This window comes from Dromaius novaehollandiae, chromosome 8 (assembly GCF_036370855.1).
Source record: "Dromaius novaehollandiae isolate bDroNov1 chromosome 8, bDroNov1.hap1, whole genome shotgun sequence".
Taxonomy (NCBI): domain Eukaryota; kingdom Metazoa; phylum Chordata; class Aves; order Casuariiformes; family Dromaiidae; genus Dromaius; species Dromaius novaehollandiae.
This window is the reverse complement of record NC_088105.1, coordinates 41763639-41780367: the sequence shown is the minus strand read 5'-3', so window position 1 is coordinate 41780367 and position 16729 is coordinate 41763639. Positions and strand designations below refer to the sequence as shown.

General features: G+C 40.9%; 1 long non-coding RNA gene across 3 annotated transcripts in view; it reads right to left on the bottom strand.

The window, feature by feature from the left end:
• LOC112982247 (uncharacterized) overlaps positions 1-16729 on the bottom strand; it is a 38106-nt gene that overhangs the window by 16888 nt on the left and 4489 nt on the right. For 2 of the 3 annotated variants that reach the window (XR_010390301.1, XR_010390302.1), the window contains exons 2-4: positions 2737-2811; positions 1958-2119; positions 36-188 (exon numbers count right to left, since the gene is read on the bottom strand). This is a non-coding gene — a long non-coding RNA (uncharacterized LOC112982247). Of the gene's footprint in view, positions 1-35; positions 189-1957; positions 2120-2715; positions 2812-16729 lie in introns of all 3 variants that reach the window. The other variant, XR_010390303.1, reaches the window with a different exon arrangement.

The following is a 16729-nucleotide window of genomic DNA, read 5'->3' as shown; positions in this document are numbered from 1 at the left end:
CAAATCTTAACAGGTTTACCTTTGTTGGATTTTACCTGCACACAGTCTTCCAGCTAGTGACATTTGTCTGTAGGCTTGTTGCTGTTCTGCTGAAGAAGGCTGTCTTTATTTTACTGCATCAATACAGGTTTTGAATTTGAGACCAGATCCGGATTCATTTTAAGCCCTAGTTTGCTTCATTGTAGGTTCTGGATAAGAAAAGAAAGCAGGATCAGGCTTTTGCAAATGCCTGACTCTGATAGGTACTTCCTGAGCTCCCCATCACTACACGCAAAACATTTAAGCAAAGCAGTGTGTCAGGCTATTCTGGTGATCAGACCTGCAACCCTCCCTTGCTTAAGGTCTTCCTACCTCTTTCCCATATCCTCTAAAATGAGGATGTCCTCATTTATGTAGCACAGCTGTGCTACAGTTTGATGACTTCACAGGTTTTTGTGCGTTGGGCTGTTTGTTTTTTTTTAATTTAAAAGAATTTTTTTTAAACTGTATCAGCTTACTGATCCAGTTTACAGTTTACAGTACAAGCCACCGAACTATCCTGTTTGATAGCAAAGAGCTTGGTAAAGGCTTGTGAAAATGTCTTAAGGCAGTTTTGTCAATACGTTATGAAGCTGTGGTTTCAAGCACAGAAAATCCCAGTATAAGCAAGAGAAAGGCCACCGCCTGCTTCTACAAATGCTGTGCTCAGTAGCCAATCCCTCAATCAGAAAGAGCGCCTAAAGCCTATCCATGACCTTCCTTACAGATGCTGAAGTTCACCGAAGGGCGTATAAGCGTAAGGCGGGCAGGCCAGTTAGGAACTTGTTGTGCTGTCCAGATGCATAACATGTGCTCAGGGTAATGGGGTCGGCATGTGGAAACTTCCTCAGTAAAGGCTGTTCGGTTCCCACAGGATTCCTGTATGGTTTAGCAATCTCCATGCTAAAGGGGAAAAGGCAAGAGCCCTGAGGAACCGCTTCCAGGGGTTAGGTGCTTGGAGCTGGGGCGCATTAAGTACTGTTGTGGCCACAGCATCTGTGCTGGGATAGAGAGCGGGGACACAGCTCAGCCGCGAGCTGCAGCCCAGCTGCAAATGCATAGAGCAAAGAGCTGAGGCTGTGTGTAACAGTGCGGCACCTTCCCCAAGGGGAAACTAGCCAGAGCTGGATCAATAATAGATGAACATGCAGCACAGAAGTTACTGCATAGATATCGTGCATACAGATATATGCTCATGCTCCATATATGGCATTTAACACAACATGGAGAAACTTACAGGTTCTGCAATGAAATGAAAACCAGAAATGACTCTAAAATACTCCCTCTTGCGAATAACATACAGAAATACTCTTATATTTGCATGCCCAGTCTGAAATTTTCCCTTTCATATATCTGCTTCTTTACCATTGATATCAATCATTTTCATTTACCAGTATCAGTTTAGGAAATTGTAACAGAAGACATTAGAAGAGAGTTTTGTTTATGCTGATTGAGGTGAGATGTGAATGACTTTCTTCTGGCAAATACATATGCTCTGTGTTCCTACTACTACACTCCAAGGAGGGATATTTTTTGTTGGGTTAGAACTTATGTTATTGCACTTGTAAGTATTTCAGGAGATGTAAAACCAGAACAATTTACAACATCAGCATCATTTCTTATGAAAGAGAACAGATAAAATAGCAATATGTTTAAGCTGTCACCAAATGAGACAGAAAGCTTGACCGGGAACTCATAGCTAAAGCACGAAAATTATTATTTAATGCCCCAGGAGTCATTCAAGATAAACACACATTGCTGAGATCCTGAAAACACAGCTGCCATTTAACTGCACAAGTACGCATGTCCCACAGGCACCTACACTTCCCCCACCTGAGTCCCAGGGGTCCGAGGCAGAAAGGTAGGCATGTGTACAACTACCGCATATTGACCGCTACTGCATCTCAAGCTTGCCAGAACACATCACACACTTGCCTACCTGTCCCCATTGCAGGAGCCAATACGTTACAGTATCATTTTCTGGAACTACTTAGCACAGCATTACAAATTTGGTTCTTTTATTCCACATGTTCACATTCATATTGGGTTGCATTCAGTTTTTTGAGATCATCAGTCTTTGTCAGTCTCAGTGAAGTAAGTTCTGTTGAAGAAATTTTAAAACAAGAAGCAAAAGACAAATATTAGCCATTCCCCAACGGTGGTGATATCTCACTCCTACAGGAACTACAGACCCTAACACACAAGCAAAGTATCTTGCCGGAGAGCAGATGGCAGTTCTGTTCACTACCTGTTGCACATTCTAGTCCACACATATATGAAATTGCTGTTGTGACAATAAAGAGGAATATCTCAAAAATAATTTGCCGAGCATTTCTAAGCACAGAGTTAATTACAAACCAACCAGAATTCCAAAATGCTTCTTGGCCTTTTACCCACAAAGGCATTTTTCCAGAACACTAGTTAACTAAGGCACTACGGTGATGTTTCTGCTGCAGGTACATCAGAAAATGGCAGAAGTCAGTCACAATGAATGGATGATTCTTATTCTGGAAGATCTGAAGATGATGAATAGGTTTTCCTGGAATATGGCAGCTTTGCCATTTCTGTATTTTCCCTTAAAATTTCATGCCAGTGGAATGGAATCACAATTAGGTAGCACTTGCCTTACTAAAAGTAAAATAATCAGTTTGAGTCTGAATTATGAGTGAATTAGCTGTTTCGACTGGATATACTCACAAATGCAGTAGTGTTACTCACAGGTGAACATAGTGGGAGCAAGAAACAGGTCCACTCTGACTCAGTTTCCTCTATTTTCAGGAACTCCCTCTGCACCTAAAATAACAAAGAAAAAATTATCGACCTACTCAAACGTTTTTTCCACAAATAAGCTACATTTTGTAATTTTAGCACAGACCTTTTCTAGGCTTCTAAAACAAACTTCTACTGAAGAGCAGCAACACAACTCCACTAATATACTTGAAATGTCATTAGGAAGGGCAAGTCCAAACATCCACCACCATGCATTTCAAGGTGCTCCTCCGACGAGTCAGTGAAATGACATCATGAATTTCTCTTGAGCTTAAATAATCTTCAGAATAGAAACAGCAAGTAATTTTCTGTGATTGTCCCTTATTTCAAATGTCCTGCCTGTTCCCTTACTTCTCTGTAGATTTATATTAATTGTCATGTGGCAGTACCACATTTCAATTTGAACTGGAACCCCAGAAAATGGGCGCTGACTAATACACAAGATATAATGAACAAAGCTCATGCTTACCAATTCTGATGATTTGTTTCAAATTATAGCTTTCCCTGGCTATTTTTCTTAAAGAAGATTCTCCCCTCTAGTGTGGTTTGTTTCCTGGGTGAGCTGATGCCCCAGAAGTCCTAATTGCCAAGTGCAGGAGCTACTTCAGCCGGGAGGATGCCCAGGGAAAATCGCAGGAGAGCTCCAGCAGTACAGCCTACGGACAGCTCTGCGCCAGGCCACTACAAACAGGGACGTTTACTTCAGCTGTATGCACATGCTGAACTTGCACAGTTAGATTCAATTCACCTTCAAACTATTACATTAGACTGAGGCAGAGCCTTTTGTAAACCAGAACAACGGTATCCACAAAAGGCTTATAATGCTTTAGTTTGTCTAGATCAACAAATGCACTACAATGGTCAAACTGAATTCTAAGCATCTGTAAAGGAATTTCCACACGTTTGGGGCAATATAATAAAATCAGCTGTAACTACAGTGTAATGCACATCTCAGTTTAAGCCCATGAAATAACGGTGCAGATAAAACCTCTAGAAAGGAAAAGATGACGACAGAGGAGCGAGAAACAATTCCTGTTAACGGTCATGAACGTATGCAGCCAAACTTTGTAGATTGTTTCTTTCTTTTTAGTCCCATCTTGTGCTGCTCTTTATAAATATTCCTTTTAATAGGACTGGTGTTGCACACTTGGACTTGAGGAGAAGCTTTTATCTTTTAAGAGGAGATACTCCAGAGGAGTTTCATCACTGCAGCTTCCCTTCGAACACAAGGGAGTGGATGACAGACCCAACTACTTACCGTGTGGAGGAGCTGACCTGCAGGAAATGCCTAAAAGCATTGACTTAAAAGGAGAAGGAACAGGCACAGCCTCGTGGAGCAAAGAGCTACATTTCACATCACTTAGCTATTCTGTCCTTGTGAGCTGTGCTCATCATTTCCTTTGTCACTGCACGTTAACTACATCAACCAAGAATCGTAAGTGCCTAGAGTAAGAAATCTCTTGAAGACCCTATTTATAGGAATCTCTCCATTTACTGACTGAGAGAAGAACCTCTGTGAGTCCTATCCTAAAGTACACACATGTATGTGTTGTACCAATGTACATGTACATCATATACGTGTCCACTGGACTGAAAGCACAGGGCAGAAGCTTATTCATCATTTAAACATTTCCTACATGAGCTACCTGGGCACAGGAATTAATGTCAACAACCACGAAGGCTAAATAAATATCTCTAAATCAGTGGTGCACAACTAATAATACCAAAAGCAGTTTTATTTAAGTTTTCTCAACCCATTATGTCACTGCAGAGCTGGAAATTTTCACCATCAGTGAGTTTTCTCTACACACAGGCAAACAACAGCAGCTAGTGTGATGATGCGACTGACCAATGAGTAAAATATGACCTGTGAGCAAAAGCTCTAGGTTCTGTAGCTTGCTGTCGATTAAAAACTGATGCTGAGAGCCACCCCGGGGAGGCGGCCCGCAGGAGTACTACAAAACAGTGCTCTGGGTTGTGACCGCTTTGGAACATCACAGATTGCTGTTCTGCTTTGTGACCCCACATTAGTTCCTACCAAATGAGAACAAATTAACATATTTGCAAAGCAACAGTCTGCCAGTAGCTAGAAAAACATAAGCTCAGAGCAAAAGAGTGAACCCAACGCTTAGAAATGCACAACAGCAACACTTGGTCTGGCTGTGAGGCAGCCAGGGCCAAGGAGCCGGGCACTCACAATGCTGACCAACTCCTGATCTAACCGCACTGCGTGGATAGAGCAATTTGTCTGAGCTCAGTGGTGGACCAGTGAATTCACGCTATCAGGAAAGCAAAGTCTGAAGTGAATGATGGGGGGGGGGGGATTGTCTGCTGGCTTCCCATTGGTTTGGCCATCTTTCTGTTCAGTAGCCTTGATGTATAAGAGAAAGAATTTACCCACAGTTCCCCTGGGTCAACTTCCTGAGGAAAAAAATTCCACTTATTTCTGGCACCAGCACCTTTGCTGGAGTATTTATAATACTGTACATAGCCTCCTCCTCAGTTGCTACAAGCAGCAGGACAAAAGCAAGCCTGGGGCTTTGTTTTTTGCTTGGGGGTGAAATGTTCCTTTTCCTGTCGGTCGCACTTCCATTTGAATCGAAGCCACTCTCAAAAGGCAGCCTGGGCCAGCGGGCCCAGGAGCAGCCTGCTTCAGCAGCATGCCCGCCCCGGCGAGGCTGGCAGGCCTCCTGCCATACAGAGCCATCCGCTCGCTCTTGGCAGGAGCCTCCACAGTCTTCTGTCCAGCAGCATCCCACCAGTGCTGTAGGGCTTTTTCCTTTTCTAATCAGTGCTTGGTGCACATTATATCAGAAATGCTGATCTAGCAAACGGATTTTGTGCCAGCAAAACACCCAAGCAATGGTTGCCTTAATAGCCTATGGTGCAAAACTGGTCGAGCTGCTCTGCTGCAAACCCCTGGAGCTAGTGCCCAGGCATGCTGCAGACCTCGTGCCTGCAATTCAGGGCTCCTGCAGCCGATGGCAGGCAGGGCCATCACCACTCCCGGTGGTCGTCCCAGGCTGGCCCCGTGGCCAGCATCACCGCTGCCCCAGCGAGAGGTGAGAGCCCCGCGCTGCCCGGCCTCGCGGGGCGCCTGCTCCCTGCTTACACTGTACCTGCGTGGAAGGTGCCTGTTACGCAGAACGTCCTGGTTTCACCAGCCATAGCAATGCTTTAAGCAAAGCCTTACCAGCAACACTGCCTCCTTTCTCACACGCACGTGCAAATGATCTTTGCTGAGAACAGGAAGCGAATCAACAGATGATCTCAGTGCTGATCATTACCTCTGTGTGCACGAATATCACATGGATTTAAAAGTGAGCAGGTTGCACACACACATCACTACCTAATGTGTTTATGTGCAAAACAAGCGAATTAAAAAAAGGCCAAATCATGCACAATAAAGTAATTGCGAGAAACAGATGTGTTTGCTATACCGTGGAAGAATAAGCGAGTCGAACGGTGATCAGTGGTAATGTGTGAGTCACTCTCCCCAGAGGAGCAAGAAAAATAAAGCTAGCAAGGAGAAGGTGCTAAGCTCTCAAACAGACCCTATGCGGCAAAGTAAGACCTCATATGCCTAAGAGATCCACTTCTAAATAAAATTAAATTAATTAAACATAAGCTTGAGAAGGCAAGAGTAACAAATCCGAGGCTGTATTTTTTTTTCATTTCTTCGACATTCGTAGGTAAGTTTAAATAATTTAGGAAAAAAACTTCATAGCACTCTGGTAAAATCTCAAGATTTGTAAAGGAGATAATCTACAAATAGCATAAGACCTTTCCTGCAGCACTCCAACAGTGTTTAGCACGTTCAAATCACTACCCACCATTTCATTTAACATTTTTTTCCATTCATTTACAATTTTCTGTCTAGCTTATCATTTCAAAGTAACAGTTCAGATACCTCAACAGCTGGTAAGATTTTGGGGTCAGGTAGCTGAAAGGGCTGATACTGTCTCCAGTTGTCAAACACAAGGGCTAAGAGCTGAATGGGATCGTCTTGAAATTATGTGACAGCTTGTCAGTGGTATCAGGGGAAGCAGAAGTGGGCCTATGAAATCAGAAAGTTGCCAGGGAACTAGCAGTTGTCAGCCCTTAGCTTAAAATGTGATTTTTAAAGTAGAATACAGCAAGAGGAATCCTATTTAAAAGCCGGTAGGATAAGAGGACAATGTAAAAACAAGGTAGAGCTCACAACCAGCGCTGTTAATCATGAAAAGGTAAATGCTTGTAAATACAAATGAGAATAAAAGGCAAACCGTGAACTTATTCTTAACCTCCGTTATGCTGTTTTGGGTGGGCAGTCTTTGCAACAGTTCAGGGCTTGAGCTTTACCTTACAACTACATATTCAAAGTAACAGTTATGACCAGAATGATTAAATCTGCCTAAATTCAGAGAGAAACGGAACAGAGGTGACTGACGGAGCTCCCGAAGATGAGAACGAGACTGGCAGAACATTTGACAAGGACTCTCTACACAGACTCTTTCAAAAAACTTTGAAAGGAAACCACACCACCAGATAAAACTTTCCTACGGAGATGGCTGACCACAACTGAGCTCTTGCTGATCTGATAAGCTGATATGTAACGTATCCTGCCTGCAACCGTAAATGCAGACACAGTGGAGAAATGGATTTTCTAATGCAGTATTGATGTAGCTCTGCTCTTACTGATATTCAGTGAAACTCCCACACATGGTGATGGAAACACCTGACCACCTAGTCTTTTGACCCCACAAAACATCTAACTTTAACTTTCCTTTTATCAGTCAGTTTGATCTCAGTTTAAAAAGAAAATTTGATAAATGAAGTGTGCAAGACAGCATTAAAGGTCATGAATTAAGAGGGATGGAACCAAAATACCCCATTGCATCTTGAAAAATGGCAGGAAGAATGACAACTGATAGATTTAATTGCCAAGAGGTGCCAGAAAGCTACCCAAGCACATGATGTACAAGGACAAAAAGCTTTCTAAGGACATATAAGTTTCTGTACAAAGTTACAGGAACTTTGGGATGTATGTAAAGTGGGCTTTGTTGACTCAAATCCTGCTAAAACAGCAAAAGTGGATCCTAAACATAGCCATCACCTACCAACTTATATCAGACCTGGTGTCTGTCTAGCAAGAATTTGTTGTGATAGCTGAGCAGGACATCTACAAAATTAGAGCTGAAGGAGCTGCATTATAAGGACTGGCTTCCCCAGCTTTCATGTACCATTTGTGAGGGGGTAAGTAAGGAATATCTGCAACTATGGATGCAAAGGAAAAGAAGAACCATCCTCCAGCTGCCTGTTGACATAAAATAATTTTTGATGACATTCAAATCAGGAATAATCAAACCTTGTCTTAATTGTGAAGCAGGAGATTGCAATCCATAGGTTGCTTTTGCCCAGCAATTTTGGACCCAGTGGATCTTTTCCAAGAAATGTTGGCAAGAGCTACAGGACCAGAAAGGTATTTACAAGATAAGTCCTGCAGATCATAGCTGTGTTTATGAGGATACAATTCAGGATGTAGCTCTCTGGAATTAATGTTGTACATATTATTATTTTGAGGTTGCAGGTTGAGTCTCTGCTCCTTGTAACACATATTTTGTGTACTGTTAATCTGTTGCTTTTTCATTTGAGAAAAACAGGGTTATAAATTAACAGGCTGCTCCTTTTATTCTTTACCATGTTTTTCTCCCAGGAAGCGTGGGAACTACACAAACCAGTGAACACTTTCTTAATGTGTTTTTACTGAAGAGAGTCAGAGCTTTGAACAGCTTCAGCAAACAGCAGTTATTTATTTACTTGGAACAGCCATTGCTGCAGCACACCAGGGAAACCTAGCCTACAGCCCTGAGACCAGTTTGGCCCACACAGAAGCACACCCCAACTTCCTTGTAGTTTGGAGGACTGTAAGTTCTCCCCTCTCTCCACGGCAGAATTTCGCCCTTCCTCTCAACACGGCTGACATCAAAACTGACTATATACTTGATAGTTAACCTGTTCCCAAACTGTACATGCTGCAAAATTAATGCTAGATAATTTTTAGCCAAACACGTCCATGCTCTGTTTTTCTTAGTGTTTCAGTTCTCTTCTGTAGGTGCAAGGAGGAATTTTCCATTTCAGTCAGTATTTTAACTTGTTGTCAGCCATTATAAAGAGATACGCTCAGGTGCCAGAAACACAGGGTTATTAGAGGTTAATAAGTGTGATAAATAGTTTGGAACTGTTTGGCACAGGGCAGGATCACGGGTGCTAAGTGATAGCCAGTGAATTTTAGTGTTTTCACTGATTTTTGTTTACTTTAAATATTGGAAGGCAAGTCCGTACAGGTGCATTGCCAACAGGTGTTTTTTAAAAAAATCTAAAAAAGCATCTAACATTGAAATGGATCTCAGACTAAAGTAGCATGAGGAAAAGTATAATAAAAATAAACAGCACTATACGCACAAATACACAAAGGTTTGCAAAGTCTTTGCCACAGCATGTCTGTTTTTTGGCTGTTAGACTCCTCTCTTCCTCAAGCATTACATGTAAAAATATGTACTGACAGCATTCTTATCCTTGTCATATTTTAGCCATCTACAAAGTCCCAGTGCGTGACAAGAACAGTACTGGTAACCGGCTTGCTGACAGGCAGCATGTTCAACAGCAACAACAGAGCAGAATTTGGGACTCTCAATTTGTGGTTCACTGTGTAGATCCGAGCAAATCACTTCTGGTTGACCTCAGTCAATGGTATTCTCACTGACTTCATCGAGCTTTGGTTTCCCTCTGAAGGTTTTAAATTCTTTGTGACTGAAGTCAAAAGGAGAATTAACTCTAAGTTCACTACAGGCCGTTACTGCTGCCTGTCCCTGAGAGGCCTTGCCATTTAAAGCATAAAGAGCAGTCTCAACGCGCTCTGAAATCGATGCTAGTGGAGGATGTACTGAAATTCAGCCCTTGCTTGATCCACAGCATAATACAAAAGACCGGCTTTGCATATAAAATTTTAAATATGTTTAAATGCATTTCATTAAAGACAGTGTATTTATATTTTGGGCTGCTTTGTTTTGATAATAAATAGTAGCAAAGGATAGAAAGTCTAGTATTATGACTTTCTGTAAACATACCGATTTAACAAACCTTCTCCATCCTTTGATATACAGGCTGTTTGTCACAGTTACTAGATGTAGCCATTGGAAAAAATAAATCGAGCATTTATAAAGGCTTTTAGGCCTGCAAATGAAAAGAAATATGCACACCATTTTAGTGCAACTTTATAGCATGAGGAATGAATTCCCAACATTTTGCAGTTTATATGACAGATCAGAGTAGATTGGATTTTTGCCTGTTGTATTTACAATTCACTGGCTCTGGATGTGAACAGGATTTAAAAACCAGAGACAAAAATACTCCGAGTAACCCTTTGTCCAGATTTGGACAAATTTTTTTCCTGTCCCGATAACTTAGAAGAAGGTTCCAGTGATTTCACCTTTCCTGTTTCTTCCACCATGATTGCTATCCAATAAATTAAGGCCTCCAGTTCTGCTCAGAAAAAGCTTGCTGACCAATCTTCACTGGACCAATCTTCACTACTGAATATTTTACAACACCCCAAAATATGAGAGAAGTTTCAGAACTGAGATTCTAACCAGAGCTAGGACAAAAGTGTGTGTGCCAAGGGTAACATTATTACAAAGGCGGTTTTGGGAAGCTGGAAGTTATCTGAGGAGGCAGATTCAATTTAGAAAATAGTAAGTCAAACATTTAATAACCCCAAAGTGAGGCATTTAATATAATTTCAGGTTGAACCACATATTTTTATTTAATGTAAAACAATCTGGGCTTATCCCCAGTCCTTGAATTCCTCAGCCTTAAAGAGTTTATAACCTAAAGCTGAATTCCTGGGCAAAGAGGGGGGCTCCAGTACTGCGTGACTGTTCCCCATGGACACTGTGCTTACTACAGTTTTCATCGCTTTTGTCAAAGTTTGCATTTAAGAGTTGACTCACCCCAGGGCATCACAGGGTGGCAATGTTTCAAATCTTCTTTGACAACTACCTTCCCCCCATCCCTTACCCCAGCACATGTTGCAGGACTCTCTACTTCCCTAAAGAACTTTTTCTTCAAAACGAGCAAATAAATAGAGCTGGCTGAGAATTTTCCAGCGGAAAATACTGATTCATGGGAATTGAAGTCCTGTGGGAACACGCCAATTTTACACACATTGGCAGACAACAGGCAGGTCAAAACTTTCCTGCTCTCCTGCCAGCTGCCCACCAGCCCAGGCGTAGCTCCCTGGGGCCCAGAGGAGACCCCCAGGTGGGCCGGGTGGGCCAGGCGTGCATGAACATTCTGCTCAGTGACAAGCAGTTTATGGTGAAGTCTCCTGGACTTCAAAGGGAGAGTTCAGTTAATAAAAGCTCAGATCTGTGCTAAAGAATTGCAACATCAATCCTTTACTGATTAAAACAAGTCCTACTCAAACAAGAAACCCATCTCCATGCTAGGCTATGCTGGAGACCTTAGACAAGCAAGGTAGTTTCTATTCTTCTCCCTCTGCGCCCGGACTCGGCGGTCTGGCGGCACACGACCCTGCTGTCCTGCCTCCTGCCTACACGCCACTACAGAACGAGTCTGTCATCCACACTGTAACGCTTGCTTACGTGGAGTTGTTAGGTCTCTTTTGCTCTAAGGGAGGAGCTAGATATTTTAATTCAGATTCAAGTAGTCTTACACCTTTAAATTTAAAGAATGTAATTTAAAATCTTTAAATTTAAAAGAATTTTTGAAATTTTAACATCCATTATGGTGCATAAATGTCACAAAGGCAAGGAAATATCAGCCTTTTGTAGGGTCTCTAATTTAGCAGAATAAAATGCAATAAGATCCAATGGCTGGAGGCTAAAACCAGACAGTTTCAAATTGCAAATTATGCACTATGTACTTAAAACACTGAATATATCATTAGAAAAAAACTACAAAACATGTGATAGACTCTTTCCATCTCCCGGAGTTGTCAAATCATGACCCGATTTTTCCATTAGGTAGGCAACGTCAGGACAACTGACAGAAACTCTACTGATGTGCTAAACAGGTCATCAGAATAACAACCCTAATTGCCCTTTCTGCTCTTCAAAAGCTGTTAATTTTTCTTTTAAATCTGTGTTATTACTATGCATCTAAGAAATAGTGAGAAAGTTAGTAATTTATAGGAACTATGTATGTTGAAACACTCTTGAAATAAATGATCTTGCATCAGAATAATTAGGTTTCTCCTCCTCCTATCCCTTTCATGCCGCTGCTCTTGATGTTTATTTAAATGTCCTTGAAAGGAAGTCAATGTTAGGCTAAAGACACTGCAAATTACTGTTCTGTAGAAATGGAATATTTCATTCTTCAAATATTCCTACAGTAATTGATCTTCTGAATCAGGAAAAAAGGAGAAGAATGCCTGGCTACTTCAAAAGTGACAGCAACAAATTTCATTTTGAATGTTTTAATGATAACACTTTATCCAAACTATAATAATAATTAAATGATCTCTGCTTCACTGAAGAATTTCCTTTAAATTGACTCACCACTGATTTTAGAAGCAATCAGTATTGTTAGCAATGTCAACTCAACATTATGATAAGAGCAGCGATAAAATAGTCTGAGGGGTTTAAGCTTCCAGGTAAACTTACATTACGAAGCGCACAATCTTATTTTCATTTTTGTCCCCTGCCAAGGACATGGTGGCCTCAGCAGCGAGGACATACTAAAAGGGAAGGACACATATCAGCAACACCTGTGCAATACAGAGGTGCACTATATTTTCAGTGAAAGCTGCCAGAGGCCCATATCCCAGATGTATGTTACAGGAGATAAAGGAGATCTTGCTACGGTTACTGCACCCATCCCGGGCTGCCCCCAGTGACGCCTGGTGCACACAGATGTCATCGTGTATGTTCACCAGTGACAGGGTGGGAGAAGTGTAGTTTCTGTCAGCTACTCAGATCCAGTCCTATCCCAAACCCACTGCTGAAGCAGCAGAAGTTCTTGCTGGCACTGATCCTGCACTATCATATCCTTCCAGTGTCATCAGACAGAGAATATCCTGGAGAGCTAAAATCAATTTTAGGAGTTTTTTTGTTTAAATAAGCATCTCTGAAGATAAAGGATCAGGAGTGAAAGGTTTCCTTTAAAAACTTACAAATCCCATCTTTGCAAAGTTTCTGCTGGACAGGGGTTCTTTCCTAAAACCTTTAAAGTGAGCATTAGACCTCGAGTTTCTCTGACTGAAGGTCAGCTCATCTTTAATAAGTACAGCAGCATGAGTGCTGCTTTATCAGTATGCTTCCCCTTTCTGAGACCAGGAGTACAGAAACATCTTCAAGACAACCTGAAAGCAAACACTGAAGACAACCAAGGTTACACAGCCATTTAATTTTTAACATTTAAAATTAGATTAGAGGAATTTTTCAAGGAGGCATTTTCTAAGTATTAATGAAAAAAATCACAGAGAACAAACCTAAACCTGAATTATTTCAGCTCACTGAGACCCATGCATATCCTTTATAGTTGGATGATTCAAACTTTTCCACAACTCAGCTACAAACCAAAATATCGGAGAAACACATTTCAGTTTATAGAAATGCTTAGCAACAAGACAAAGAAAGTTAGGTCTGTGGGAGATACAAACTATCCCAACTCCGTTAAAAGTCCATAAACTTCTGTCAGTTTACAGCAGTGCAGGATTTTACGCTGTGGCAAAATTTATTTCTAATTTTAAAATGTCTATTCCAGAGTCTCATAAACTGATCAGAAATTTAATAAAGGTAACATTGTAGCTTCCTTACAGAAGTTTATTAAACTGAGTTCTACTGATCATCTTTCTCATTAAATACATGCCTGGTTCTACTGTATCTCTTGCTGCTACTGTATAATTAAAATACACATTTAGTATATCATGAATATCAATATATTTGAACTGAACAGCCTATGACAGAGTGTTTTTCCTCATCCTCTCCAGTATAATTCAAAAGACTAAAGACAGCAATGTATTAAATTTTGCTCCCCATTCTGTCGTGTAGTGTAAAGCCAGAGGAGTACCAAGGAAGACAAAAAAAATTACTCCTGACTTATACTGATATAACTTAAGGCAAGTACACCTCAAGAAATTATAGGCCAAAGTCATAGCCCATTATCCTTTCTGTTCCTCTCTGTTTTGCACCACTTTTTAAAAGCTGCATTCAAACCTAAGAGGGTATGATTCTTCTTCAGGACTAGAAACTTCAAAAGCTACTCTTGCTTCAATATATTAACTAGATCTTATACATTAATTCAAAATCTGTACTGAATCCAAACTCATACATGCAGTTGCCAATAAAAGGTTCTATCAAAAGCAGTCTTAAGTGTTAAAAGGATATTATAGAGCTTCTACTTGCTTATGGTCTACATTTCACAAATGAATAAACAAGGTAAATAAGGAAGCAGAGACTGCTATCAGCAGCTAAACATCATTTGCTAATGAAATAGTTCCCTTTGCTCATAGATAAAAAACCCTTCACTATTATTTTAGTGATTGTTTTTGATTAGAAATCCATGTTTACATGATCATTAAGTTGCACTTCAGCTCTGTACACCATCTAGAATTCTGTCATAAACTTTTTACATGCAATACATTTAAATCTACCTTGCCTTTGCCAAAGCCACAAGCTGCTCACTATCACTGCTCCCAGACAGCTCCAGGGTTGCTGCAGAAGCCTCTGACTCAGTGCTCACTGACGCGCAGTGTCATCACATAATCAAAGTACATCAGCATCTTGCTGCTAGCAGGCAATGGGCACAGACACCGCACACACTACAAACGCCATCCCCATGATCTGTGGCTGATATTTTAAGATTCAGAAACCAAGATTTTGGCTTCTAAGCCTATATTTAATTGCTCAGATAAATGGTCTAAATGTTATTGTCCTTGGCATCTGTGCACTACTCAGAAGGAGACAAAGATTCATGCTTCCATGAGAGCTCCAGAAACCCGTTGGCCTTGACTCCTAAATTATGAACACAGCTTCATAAAATAACGAGATTAAAAGCTGTTAAGCACCCAAGAACATTTATCCCAGATAAACAAATCAATAGTGCAACAATATTCAAACATTCGAGAACATATGCCCAGGACTCCCCTGCTTGGCACATCTCTCCCTAACAACGGCTACCTAACAGCAGAACCAGCTCCCTTCCTCACCTCTCTCGTCTATCTGCCCTACTCTGAGCCCAGTCCCCAAGAGTCCCTAATGTAGGACATCAATTTAGCTAGGTCAGAGCTTTTATTTACACTGCCTCATAGAGAGGGGGGAAAAAAGAGTCAAACATGCTTTTAGAGTGAAGGACTACTTAAAAATTTGGCAAAAGCAACACTGATGAGATGTTGCCCTTGGGCTCAGGAGAAGCCACCATATCTACATCTAGACACATGCGCAAACAGAGTATCAGAAAGCGACCTGAAGTATCTGCACCAAACACCAGACAATTTGGCAACTGACAAGCCAAGAGAAAGCAGATGCAAAAGTCAAAACTGATTCACAAACTGATCCTGTTACTGAGAGGCCAAGTAGGCCAGCACTAAGGACTTGTCTAAAGCAGTTTACAGCACAGCAGATCAGGAGCACTACTGAATCACCCCTCAGAGCCTAACCAAACCAGGTTACAGTTTCTTTAAGGCAAAATGAAAGACTGAAAGCAGGAATAGTTGATACAGTTCATTAACAGTGACTAAAGCACCAGTAAGTAATAATAAATAAATGACCCAGCAAGTCACCTGGGAAATACAACCATTCCACTGTGAGTTTCTGTGCCCTGCACATCGCATTTGATGTGCTCCCGGAGGTGCTTCCAGCTGGACAAGGGTAAAACAAAGCAACATAGTCCAGTGCTTCACATGAGCTACGGTCAAGGAAATGCCAGTGCATCATATGAGCTATGATCAAGGAACTGGAGTCCACCAGGACGCAAAAACCCCAAAAATTTGTTAGGAAAGGATTTTATGAAAAACAGTCTTAACTGTCAAAATTCTAGAGCCTCCACTTGCTTATGGTCTACATTTCACAAGTGAATAAACAAGGCAAATAAGGAACACTGACTGCTATCAGCAGCTAAACAAGTCCCAGATGCTCCATTTGCCCATGTATTTAGAGCCTATGTGACTAACCAAGGCCTCAAGCAAGGGGCTGTTTAATGTGTGGAGACCTTTCCAGTCACTTCATAAACTGATCAATCTCCAATTTAAAACTGGCAAGCTTTTTTGTCACCTGTTCTCACACAGAGGCTGTTTTTGAAACTTCATTTATCAGAGTCAGAAACTTATAGCTGTGGTCAGTTTATATCTATTCATTCGGAAGAAAAATAAAGAAAGGAAAAAAAAGCACTCAAAGCCAAGTGCTGAATTAGTTCTGTTTTCTCTGCTCCTCTTTCCCTCTTATGCTTTTAAAAGACAATTGAAAAATGAACCATGGTAGCTTTCGGATCTGTTTCCCTTTCCTTTCATACTTATTGATGCGGTAGAATTATCTAATTTACTGGAAATGAATTAGCATTACAGCAATATCAATAAATTAGTTTGTTTACAGTAACAATGTACAAATTAATAATTCAGGTGATATTTTACTGGGCTACTCAATCATTGCTCATTATTGATTATTTTTATATAATTACTTCGTCTCAGGTACACATTTCTTTTAATTTAAGCATTTCAAAATGAATTACGGGGTCAAGTGTCACCTTCCATTCTTATTACGTTCTGATTCCATTTCATCTGGTCTGTTAAGTCCAAAAGTTTACACTGCCAAAATACAATGGTATTGCTTTTTAAAACTACTTATTAGGCAGCATCTTTTTTTCCCTGTACTTGAGCTGGACACCTTCTGCCTGTGTAATCTCACTGAAGTTTGGTGAAATTATCAGCCTTCACTTTTATATA